This window comes from Zingiber officinale, chromosome 3A (genome assembly GCF_018446385.1).
Source record: "Zingiber officinale cultivar Zhangliang chromosome 3A, Zo_v1.1, whole genome shotgun sequence".
NCBI classification, from domain to species: Eukaryota; Viridiplantae; Streptophyta; class Magnoliopsida; order Zingiberales; family Zingiberaceae; genus Zingiber; species Zingiber officinale.
Genome location: NC_055990.1, coordinates 92,903,872 through 92,914,988, shown reverse-complemented (window position 1 = coordinate 92,914,988; position 11,117 = coordinate 92,903,872).

Sequence of the window (11,117 nt, the reverse complement as noted above, 5' to 3'; positions counted from 1 at the left end):
CTTAAAGGGTGAGGTTGAGAAACTCAAGAAAATGCTTGAGAAATTCTCAACTAGCTCTAAGACTCTAGACATGATTCTAAATGCCCAAAGGGCAGTTTACAACAAAGCCGGGTTAGGGTATCAACCCAAGGAGTCGAGTTTCATTTCTCTAATGTCTAGAACTCAAAATAGTAGATCACATGTTTCTAGAGTTCATGGAACTAGGAAAGGTATGACCAAGGCATGGGTTCCTAGGTCTTTCGTTGTAGAAGCATTAGGTCCCAAGATTTGGGTACCTAAAACCTCTATTTTTCGTGTATTGTAGGCATTGGTCGAGGGGGAGCATCTATCAACTTGGTTTGTTGATAGTGGATGCTCCAAGCACATGACTGGGAACAAATCACTGTTTACTACCATTCAAAACAAAAGTAGAGGTAATGTGTCTTTTGGTAATAATGGTAGCCTTAAGGTTGTAGGAATTGGAGACATTCATATATCCGAATGTCTTCATATCAAGAATGTCCTTCTAGTCAAGGGGATGACTTTTAATCTCCTAAGTGTCAGTCAGTTGTGTGATACGGGTTACACAATTGAATTTCATTCAAGTCAATGTTTGGTTAAACACATTGACACACTTGACACGGTACTAGTAGGCACAAGGGTTGACAATATTTATCAAGTATCATTTAAAAGTGCTACTAATGCTTTGATTAAGTGTTTCATGTCGAAAGAAGAAGAGTCTTGGTTATGGCATAGAAGATTGGCACATGTAAACATGAAGAACATCTGGAAGTTGGCCAACCAAGGATTAGTGCGAGGCTTACCAAGCATCAAGTTCCACAAGACCAAACTATGTGATGCATGTCAAAAGGGTAAGCAAACAAAAGCTGTCCATAAAGGTAAAAGCAATGTAAGTACATCTACTGCTTTAGATTTATTGCACATGGACCTATTTGATTGCAGTAGTGTAATATCATTGAATGGAAGTAGATATTGTTTGGTAATCGTTGATGATTTTACTAGATACACATGGACTTTCTTCTTGAAACATAAGGACCAAACTATAGATATTTTTATTTCCTTTTGTAGAAGAACTGAAAATGAAAAATCGACAACAATTAAAACCATTAGAAGTGATCATGGTGGGGAATTTCAAAATCATAGGTTTTTAGAGTTTTGTCAAGAAAAGGGATATAGGCATGAGTTCTCTACTCCAAGGACCCCACAGCAAAATGGGGTTGTGGAGAGAAAGAACCGAGTTCTACAAGAGGCTGCACGAAGCATGCTTCATGAGTACTCACTACCGAGCTACTTATGGGCTGAAGCTGTGAATACAGCTTGCTATGTGCAAAATCGAGTTTTAATACATAGGTTTTTAGGAAAGACTCCCCATGAACTTTGGTTTGGGAAACCGCCTACAATTAAACATCTTAGGGTGTTTGGTTGTAAAGTGTTTATCTTAAACACCAAGGACCATCTTGGGAAGTTCACGGCTAAGGCTGATCAAGGGATACTGGTCGGGTACTCTCTTACCAGCAAAGCCTATCGAGTCTACAATGAGAGGACTAAATTGATTGAAGAGTCCTCAGACGTAGCATTTGAAGAAATCCCTAAATCAAATGATCAATCAAGGGATGTAGGAGAAATTCAATTCGAACTTAGAAATCTAAGTTTGAATGATCAAAACATTGGAAGAGTCGAAGTTGACTCTGAAGATGATGAACAAAGGCAACAAAGAATTCAATCTGATCCTTTGCCAGATATTGAGTCCTTGCCTGTGCCTAGTGAGACCATTCATGAGGCACCATCAACACCAAGACAATCTAGGATAGCCTCTAGTCATCCCCAAGACCAAATTGTGGGAGACATTCAACAAGGGGTTAGGACTAGGTCATTCTTCAGAAATGAGTCTAATGAAGTCGCGTTGATTTCAGAGATTGAACCGAAATTAGTTGATGAGGCATTGCACGATCCTGATTGGATCATAGCTATGCAAGACGAATTAGGTCAATTTGAAAGGAGCCAAGTGTGGGACTTAGTTCCTAGACCTAAGAAGACCACCATTATTGGAACTAAATGGGTCTTCAAAAATAAGTTAAATCAAAAGGGAGAAGTTGTAAGAAACAAGGCAAGACTTGTAGCCAAGGGCTATAGTCAAGTCGAAGGTCTCGATTATGATGAGACTTATGCTCCCGTGGCACGATTAGAGTCCATTCGTTTGATGCTAGCTTTTGCTGCACATAGAGGTTTCAAACTCTATCAAATGGATGTTAAATCTGCCTTCTTAAATGGCTTCATTAAAGAAGAGGTCTATGTTGAACAACCCCGGGGTTTGTGAGTACCGAAGCTCCAAACCACGTGTACAAGCTCAAGAAAGCTCTTTATGGGCTTAAACAAGCACCTCGAGCTTGGTACGAAAGGTTGTCAACATATTTACTAGAAAAGGGTTTTGTGAGAGGCCAAATAGACCCAACACTATTTCTGCGTAGAGATGGTGAAAATATTTTTGTAGCCCAAGTATATGTCGATGACATAATTTGTGGCTCAAATAACAAGGGCTATTTGAATGAATTTATCACTCACATGGAAAGTGAGTTTGAAATGAGTCTTGTGGGAGAATTGACATTCTTCCTTGGACTAGAAATCAAACAAACTAGAGATGGCATTTATGTCCATCAAGCAAAATACACTCAAGAGATGCTTAAGAAATTCAAAATGAGTGATTCTAAGGAAGTATCCACTCCTATGGCGACGAGCACTCGTCTTGACAATGATGAGAGTGGAAAATCAGTTGATCTAACGCAATATAGAAGCATGATCGGTAGTCTTCTATATCTCACAACTAGTCGACCGGACATACTCTTTGCTGTGGGCATGTGCGCTAGGTATCAAGTCTGTGCCAAGGAATCTCACTTAATTGCAGTTAAGAGAATTCTGAGATACCTTAAAGGCACAATTAGAGTAGGTCTTTGGTACCCTCGTACTGAATCATTTGACTTGATAGGTTATACCGACTCCGATTATGCTGGGTGCAAATTGGATCGGAAAAGTACGAGTGGGGGTTGCCAATTTTTAGGTTCATGTTTAGTTAGTTGGTCAAGTCGGAAGCAACATTGTGTTGCTCTCTCCACGACCGAGGCTGAATATATTGCCATGGGAGAGAGTGTATCACAGTTGTTGTGGATGATACACACCCTAGAGGATTATGGACTCTCCTATAAGGGTGTACAAGTGCTATGCGACAACATTAGCACAATCAACCTAACTAAAAATCCAGTCCATCATTCGAGGACCAAACACATTGAAGTGCGTCATCACTTCATAAGAGATCACGTAGCTAGGGGAGACATTGTGCTCACATATGTTGAGTCAAAGTCAAACCTAGCCGATATCTTCACAAAACCCCTTCCGGAGAATGAATTTAGTCATTTAAGGAGGGAGTTGGGAATGTGTTTGGCTCCTTAGGTCATTAGAACTTCACCATGATCAATAAGGACTATTAAAATGACAAGAGTAATTGGGAAACTGATTTGGGCAATTTGGGGACATCTCACACAAACGATAAGGTTTAACAAATTGTTTTTGTTTGCTAGAAATGGGGTGAGATGCTAGGAACAACCAATTTATTCAAAATGTATTATGCATCCCTTGAATAAGTAGGTTGAAGAGACATAAATTGAGTATGGGGAAGGTCATTACATAATTCATGTGTATTTGACTCCTAGATCTTACTCATATATTCCAACCAAGGAATCTTGGTTGGACTTTTGCCTAGAAATTTTTCTAATCATGGTTGATGGTTGATGGTTGATGTGTTGATTGGTATTGTTGTTTGGTTCATGTCATGACTTTTGATTGATAAAACGATAGGTTATTAAAGGAAATAATAATAAATTAGATATATTTTGACAAACTTGAAACTAAACATAACAAGAATCAAGAATTTCAGCTTTCATGCCTTGATTGCAAATTAGGACAAGTTGTCTATTTTGACAAACTTGAAACTTGTCTGAAATCTCAGTGCTTGTAGTCGAATTTGAAAGTCACAAATTATAAACAAATTCACACCATAAGAGCCCATCGTTAGGACATAGTTATGCTTGTAGATTCTCAGGGTTCTAGATATTGATTTTGAAAGTTTTACTGGAGAAACTTCTACGAACTATCAAACATATCTAAGGATTTCGGTTACTGAAATCACTGAAAATTTCAGTATCAGACACTGATCGGGCTACAGCCCGATCAGGAGAATATGGATCGGTCGACAGACCGATCCCAAAACTTCAATCTTTGATCGTATCCTGATCGGTCCGTGGACCGATCAGTTATTTTGTGCTCACCGATCGGTCCAGGACCGATCAGATAACTGATACGCGATAGGCTCTTCGATCGGTCCATAGACCGATCGGTGGTTCCATTGGTTAAGGCCGTGACTTAGGGGCTTATCGTTCGATCTCGATCGGTCTACGGACCGATCAGAAGTTCTCGATCGAGTCCGGTGACCGATCGTGGGCTTCCGAATGCTACCGATCACCGATCGGTCCATGCATCGTCAGAGGTTCCGATCGATGCGGTGACCGATCGGGCGTTGATACCTTCTGATCGGACAACCGTCCGATCATTTCTTCACTGTACACCCATCTTAACCCTTAAAACCTCCCGATCCCCTCTTTCCCTCATTCACGCAAACCCTAGCCGACTCTCCCCACCAGCCCACCCTTTCTCTTCTCCTTGCACGCCGAAGCTCCAGCCCTCGGAAGCCTTAGCCGAGAGTTCCATGGCTCCAAGGTAACTCCTACCTCTATAGAACTTGGCATTGTGTTTTCATTTCTCATCTTCTGTTGTTGTGTTTGTCTCGGTTCTTATTTGTTGGTGGCTCCGGTGCTCACTCATTGCCTCATTTTACCCCATTGTATCCCCTTAGAAAGAAACCCACTGATGGTGAGGGAACCTCTAAGGAACCAACCAAGACATCCAAATCCAAAACTCCTGCTGCTTCTTCCCGACCCCAACCAGCTAGTTCCAGTAGATTCCCAAACCGCCAGTCTGAGCAAGCTTTTCAACAAAGGACTTTTAAATTACTCCCTTGTAGGTCCGTGGATAGAAAATTCATGGACGAATTTTGCCCACAAGTGTCCGAAATCATAGCATACTACAAACTCGATTCACTAGTCTACTTGGAAAGAGATATCAACTATGACCTGGTCTCTGAGTTCTATAATAACCTTCATGAGACTAGTGATCAAGGTTTTAAAACAAGAGTTGCTAAGCGGACTCTTGATTTCAGTATCTCATCTTTCTTTGAGTATCTCGATTGTCGGAGGTGTTCCGGTGATGTTTTCTCGATATTTCCTGACTTACCAGAACAATTACTTCCACCGTTTGATATCTCACCTGACGACATATATGAGTACTTCTTCAGACAGCCTAGACAAGGGCTAGATGAGCTAGATGTTGACTTCCCTACTTTTGCTGCCTTGAGATTATCTCCTCAAGATTACATTCTTTTTAAAATTGTCACGAACTGCCTTCTACCTATCACATCTAAACCATTATCAGAGATTCGACCGTATCATTGTCTGATGCTTTACGGGTTGCGTAGGCGTCTTGATTTTGATATCATGTCGAGCATCTACTCCTCGATCATATCTTATTCTCAGCCTAGCGGTTTCACTATTTATATGCCTTATGGGCATATAATTACTGATTGGCTTGAGACTCTTCAGATTGATGTCTCTAAGGGTAGGATAATCAAAATGGTCAGGCAGGATTGTCGACTTGGGAAACGGGCATTTTCCAAGTCTGGAATCATAGGGCGAAATGGGGATGTTCAGTGGAAGGATGGGAGAGCCTTAGGTGAGTTACCACGGGGCCCTCCACGACAGGTTGCAGCTGCTCCTCCTGCTGACATTGGCGAGGCGGATCCTGATCTGCGCTGGCAGATCGCCGAGCTGGAGAGTCGCTTTGATCGACACGAGGAGATGGTGACTGCTGAGTTCGATGGACTACGCTTACGGATTGACCAGCGCTACGATGACCTGCGCGGGCATATTGACCAGCGCTTCGATGATATGCGCAGTCATCAGGTGGTGACGCAGCAGTTGCTACTCGGATGGATGGCACGATACCCGCCTCCGCAGTCTTACCCAGGCTATCCATCCTCCAGCGTGCCGTCTCAGGATTTCACCCTTCCTGCCGATGATGATGATGCTCCTCATGTTGAGGACGTTGATTGATGTAGTCTGTGTGTCACCTAGTCTGTATGTATTTTGGATGCTATGTGTTAGTCTGACCTGGATATTTGTACTTCTGATGCTACTCATATATTTATGCTCCTCGGTTTTATATTTACTTGCTCTCTATTATGCTTCATTGTCTCTGTTTTCTTTTATTATGCTGTTCCTATGCCATGATTTGATTGTATCTTTTGTCTATCTTATTGTCATATTGAAACCTTAGAGGGAACTCTAGGTTGGTTAAGAGAAGGCAGGATGGATTAAGGGGGAGCCTTTTCGGTGTTTGACAAAGGGGGAGAGGATACCTAAGTTTAGAAATGTATGAAAGCTTAATTTTAGGGGAGAGGATAACGGGAAGGATCTTGATTCCCGTCATTGACTTGGTGGTGTATCCGTCTTAGGGGGAGGATTCCGATTTCCCTAAAATTATGGGTAAATGAGCACTTCTGATCTAAACTTAAATCGTGTTGTCAAACAACAAAAAGGGGGAGATTGTTGATACAGTCTGACCTGGATGTTGTTTTGCTGTTGACACTGATTTAAGTTTGTATCAGATATTTAACTCAGATTAATTACTAATCTAGGTTGACTTGGTTGACCTGATTCGGGAAAAAGTCCAAGTATGGAGACTTGGCACTGGAGAAGTCCAAGCAGGGAGCTTGGCACGAGTGGAAAGTCCTAACTGGGATGTTAGGCAGTTGGAAAGTCCTGGCGAGTGAAGCCAGGCAGTGGGAAAGTCCTAACTGGGATGTTAGGCAGTTGCAAGTCCTGGTGAGTGAAGCCAGGCAAGGGAAAATCCAGATGGATCAAGGGTGATCGGACATCTGGTGTTGAAAAGTCCAAGAAGGAAGCTTGGCATGCGAAGTCAGAGAGGGCTCGGTAGCTCGTTCTCTAGGACCAGATGAAGTCGGAGAGAGCTAGGGAGCTCGTTCCTCCGGACTAGGTCAGAGAGGGCTCGACCCGGACTGAGTCAAGAAGCTGGATCGGTCGGCAGACCGATCCAGTGAAACCTTGGACACCTGATCGGTCTGCCGACCGATCAGGAATTGATCAGTAGCTACTGAACGTTTACTGATCGGTCTGCAGACCGATCAGAAATCGATCAGTAGCCCACTGTGATTTTACTGATCGGTCTGCAGACCGATCAGAAATCGATCAGTAGCCCACTGTGATTTTACTGATCGGTCTGCGGACCGATCAGAAATCGATCAGTAGCCCACTGTGATTTTACTGATCGGTCTGCGGACCGATCAGAAATCAATCAGTAGCCTACTGAGATTTCATTGATCGGTCTGGGGACCGATCAGCTTAGTGCTTGATCGGTCCGCAGACCGATCAGAAGCTGCGCACCTTCGGAAAAAGCGACGCCTGATCGGTCTGGGGACCGATCAGATTAGTTCCTGATCGGTCCGCAGACCGATCAGAGATGACCCAGAAATCATGGATCGGTCTGCAGACCGATCCACAGTATGGCTTGTTTTGCATGCGCTTTCTCTTATTGTTTCTGATTCGCAATTGCTTTTACCTATTTCGTTTCTAACCATCTGCTGTAAGCTTTTTCGAAGTTACAGGTTACAGATTACTTGATGTTGGATGAATTCAAATTGAGGATCATTAGTAGAAGGCGACGAAAAAGCTTTTGCTGTGTCTCGCTGCAGACAAACCAGTTTTGGTAGCAACGTCTCGTTTGCGATCTGCTGGCAGCCGTTTGGTCGAAATCAGCTTGACTTGTGCTGATAGGTTCAAGCTCAGAGGTACCAGTGGAAACGAGGATGCCATTGGTGGGAGCTGAGACAATCAGACAAGGAAGAAGCGTGATTGGCGACGTCGTGGACGGTTGCAGGGATTTGCTGCAGGTTTGGCAGAGATCCGTTACAGAGCAGAGAGGCATATGAAGCTGGAGAGGAGAGACTCTCGCAACAATGCTTTTTGGTGCTCTTGCTGTGAAAAACACTGTGGAGAAAAACTCTCTGGAAGATTGAAGCAGTGTGCTTGTTCTTCGCTGATTGTGGCTGTGAGCTTCTTTTTGATCATTTCACTTGAGCCACTACTGTAAGTCTTGTGCTTAATTTCTTACTGCTGTTAAAGACTTTGTGGAGAGGTTACTCCACCGAGAAGGAGAATCCTTTAGCCGGATAGCTTCCGGGGTGTGATCTACCGAAAGATCAAGAGGATTCGTCCACCTTACGGACACGCCGAGGAGTAGGGGCAAGTTATCCCCGAACCTCGTAAATCTCTGAGTTAGTGTGCTGTGCTTTCTTGTTTTAGTTTTCTAATTCCGCTGTGCTAACAAAGTTCTTGAAGTAATTTGTGTTTAGTGTTTTTCAAAGAGGCTATTCACCCCCCTCTAGCCATCTAAGGTCCCAACACTTAGAAGGCAAATAGGAATGTGTTGGGTAGAGCAGGTGTCTCATTTTGTTATCTTGTTTATTTTTCAAAATCTAGGAAAAATAAATTTCAAAATTCCACTTTATTAAAATTTTCAAAAGTTGGACTTAGCCTAAGCTTTCCCCCTAGAAATCATGTTCCCCTAGAATTAAGCCAGAGCATCTCACAAACACCTAGGTATACCTTGATTGTGTTTGAAAGACTTAGAATAGTGTGAGATGCATAGGGTACAGCCTGAACTCAAGAATGCTTATATCTGTGCATCGATATGAGTCTGGGCGTTAAACACGTACTATACATTAATCAAGTCAAGTCTTCCAGCTCTAGTCAAATCTAACTAGACCAAATTGACTTAACTTGACTAACCATGTGAAAGCTGTTGCCTATAGGCAATTAAGCTAGTAGCTAAAGGTTAGACAGTTGGTAAAGGACACTCAGTTTTCTAGTTAAGCAATGTTTGATCTTTAGGGCTCTGATACCTAGTAAGTTAATCTATTGAACATGACTCATGCTTGGACTTAAGGCCAACAATGAATAACCTAAACTAAATTTTTAGCTACATTACTCCCTCCTTGTCCTAAAATTTAAATATTGTTTAAACTTAAGCTAAGTTTACTGTTAACCTAAGCTATAATTTTCAAATTTCAATACTTGTTTAGAGCTAAGCTAAGTTCCAATCTTAATGTTCAAACTTTGTTGAACTTAGCTAACTTTGAAATCTAACTTTGTAAATTCATGCACAGTTTTTCAAAACTTAACTCATCACCTTCAAAGATTAAAAAGCAACTTTTCTCCTAAGCAAGAATTATATTTTTACTAGTTTTTAAAATCTATCAAAAAGATTTACTTCCTAACAGTTTTATAATGTTAACTAAGTTTCCAAAGAGCTAACACCATCTTTTCACTTAGCTAAAAATAAGAAATGACTGTCAAAATCTAGTTATTCAAATAACTATACTTGCTTATTTTTGATATATGGCAAAGGGGGAGAGTAGCAAAAATGTAAAATTCAAATTTAAAATAATATAAAAGGGGGAGCAACAGTTAAGGGGGAGCATATAGTTGGCGCTAAACTTTAAATTCGTAGGGTTTACTTTAGCAAATTTGCTTAGTTAAATGTGTTCATCTATTCTTAGCAAATTTGCCTGTGTTAAAAGTGTTCATCTATTCGTTTGTTTACTTAACTTTGAATTTGAGTTGCCATAATCAAAAAGGGGGAGATTATTGGTGCAAGAAGCATCCGACGATCGAACTCGTGTTTTGATAATGGTAAAGGATTCAAAGTTAAGGTGTTTTGTTATCTAACATGTTGAATGAGTATTTCAGGAAAGTCCTAGCTGCGGTTAGGCAAAGGGAAAACCCTAGGGGGTGGTAACCCTAGGTCATAGGGGGTGGTAACCCTATGCGGAAAGTCTTGGCAGGTCGATGACTTCAGGCAAAAGTCCTAGGGGGTGGTAACCCTAGGTGGAAAGTCCTGGTGTCGTGAACCAGGTGAAAGACTGGACTAGCCGGGAAGCGGATGTCCAGCAGAAAGTCCGGAAGTGTCGAGTGCTGAGCAAAAGTCCAGTCGATCTGGAGGATCACACTGGCAGCAGGTAAATCTCCTGAGTGGAGTAGGTGAGGACGTGTTCCCCATAGAGGGAACAGTAGGCGTCGGGTCGACCTAGGGTTTCCGGACAGAAATCCGAAGTCAGACCCGGACAGTCCGGAGACTGTCATAACATTCTTTATCATATTCATACTATTGTTTTATGCTAACTTTGTGTTGCAGGATATTGTTTGGGACTAACATGTCTTGCAGGTACAAAATAATGAAGTTTTCCCTCGGATGAACAGTGTCCGAGGCGCCTCCATGGAGCTTGGAGGCGCCTCGGGTGTAAGGCTGGAGCTGGCTGCGAAGCATCCATGGAGGCGCCTTGAAGGGAGTATAAGGCGCCTTGGAAGGCGCCTTGGGTAGGGTATAAGGCGCCTTAAGCAGATGAACTTCGACCAGTTCAAGCTTGATCCACGCGGAGGACTCGGCAGCATGGAGGCGCCTTGAACACCCTTTATAAGGGGGTTTCGACCAGCACTTCAGATCATCAACTTCCAAGCGATTTCTTTGCATCTAGCTGCTAACGACACGATCCAGAAGTGCTGCAACAACCTCCCGACGACCCGGAGCTCTATTTTCTTCTTCCTTAGTTGTCGGTATAAAGTTGTTATAATATTTTCATTGTAATTAGTTTGTAATTCTTATCGAGCTTATAGTTGTTGCCCACCGGAAGCAATCAAGGATCGCGAGCTTATAGTGTCTCTGTGTTTATTTATTTTATTCTGCTGCGTTTTAATTACTCCGATAGTTTTCCGATAATCGAACGAAATAGCCACGAGCGCTATTCACCCCCCTCTAGCGTTTCTCGATCCAACACATACTACGGCGCTTCCATCTCATTCGAGATTATCGAGAGAGGAGATGTGAAGATATGCAGAGTACCTATAGAGGCTAACATCGCAGATCCCTTGACCAAGCCT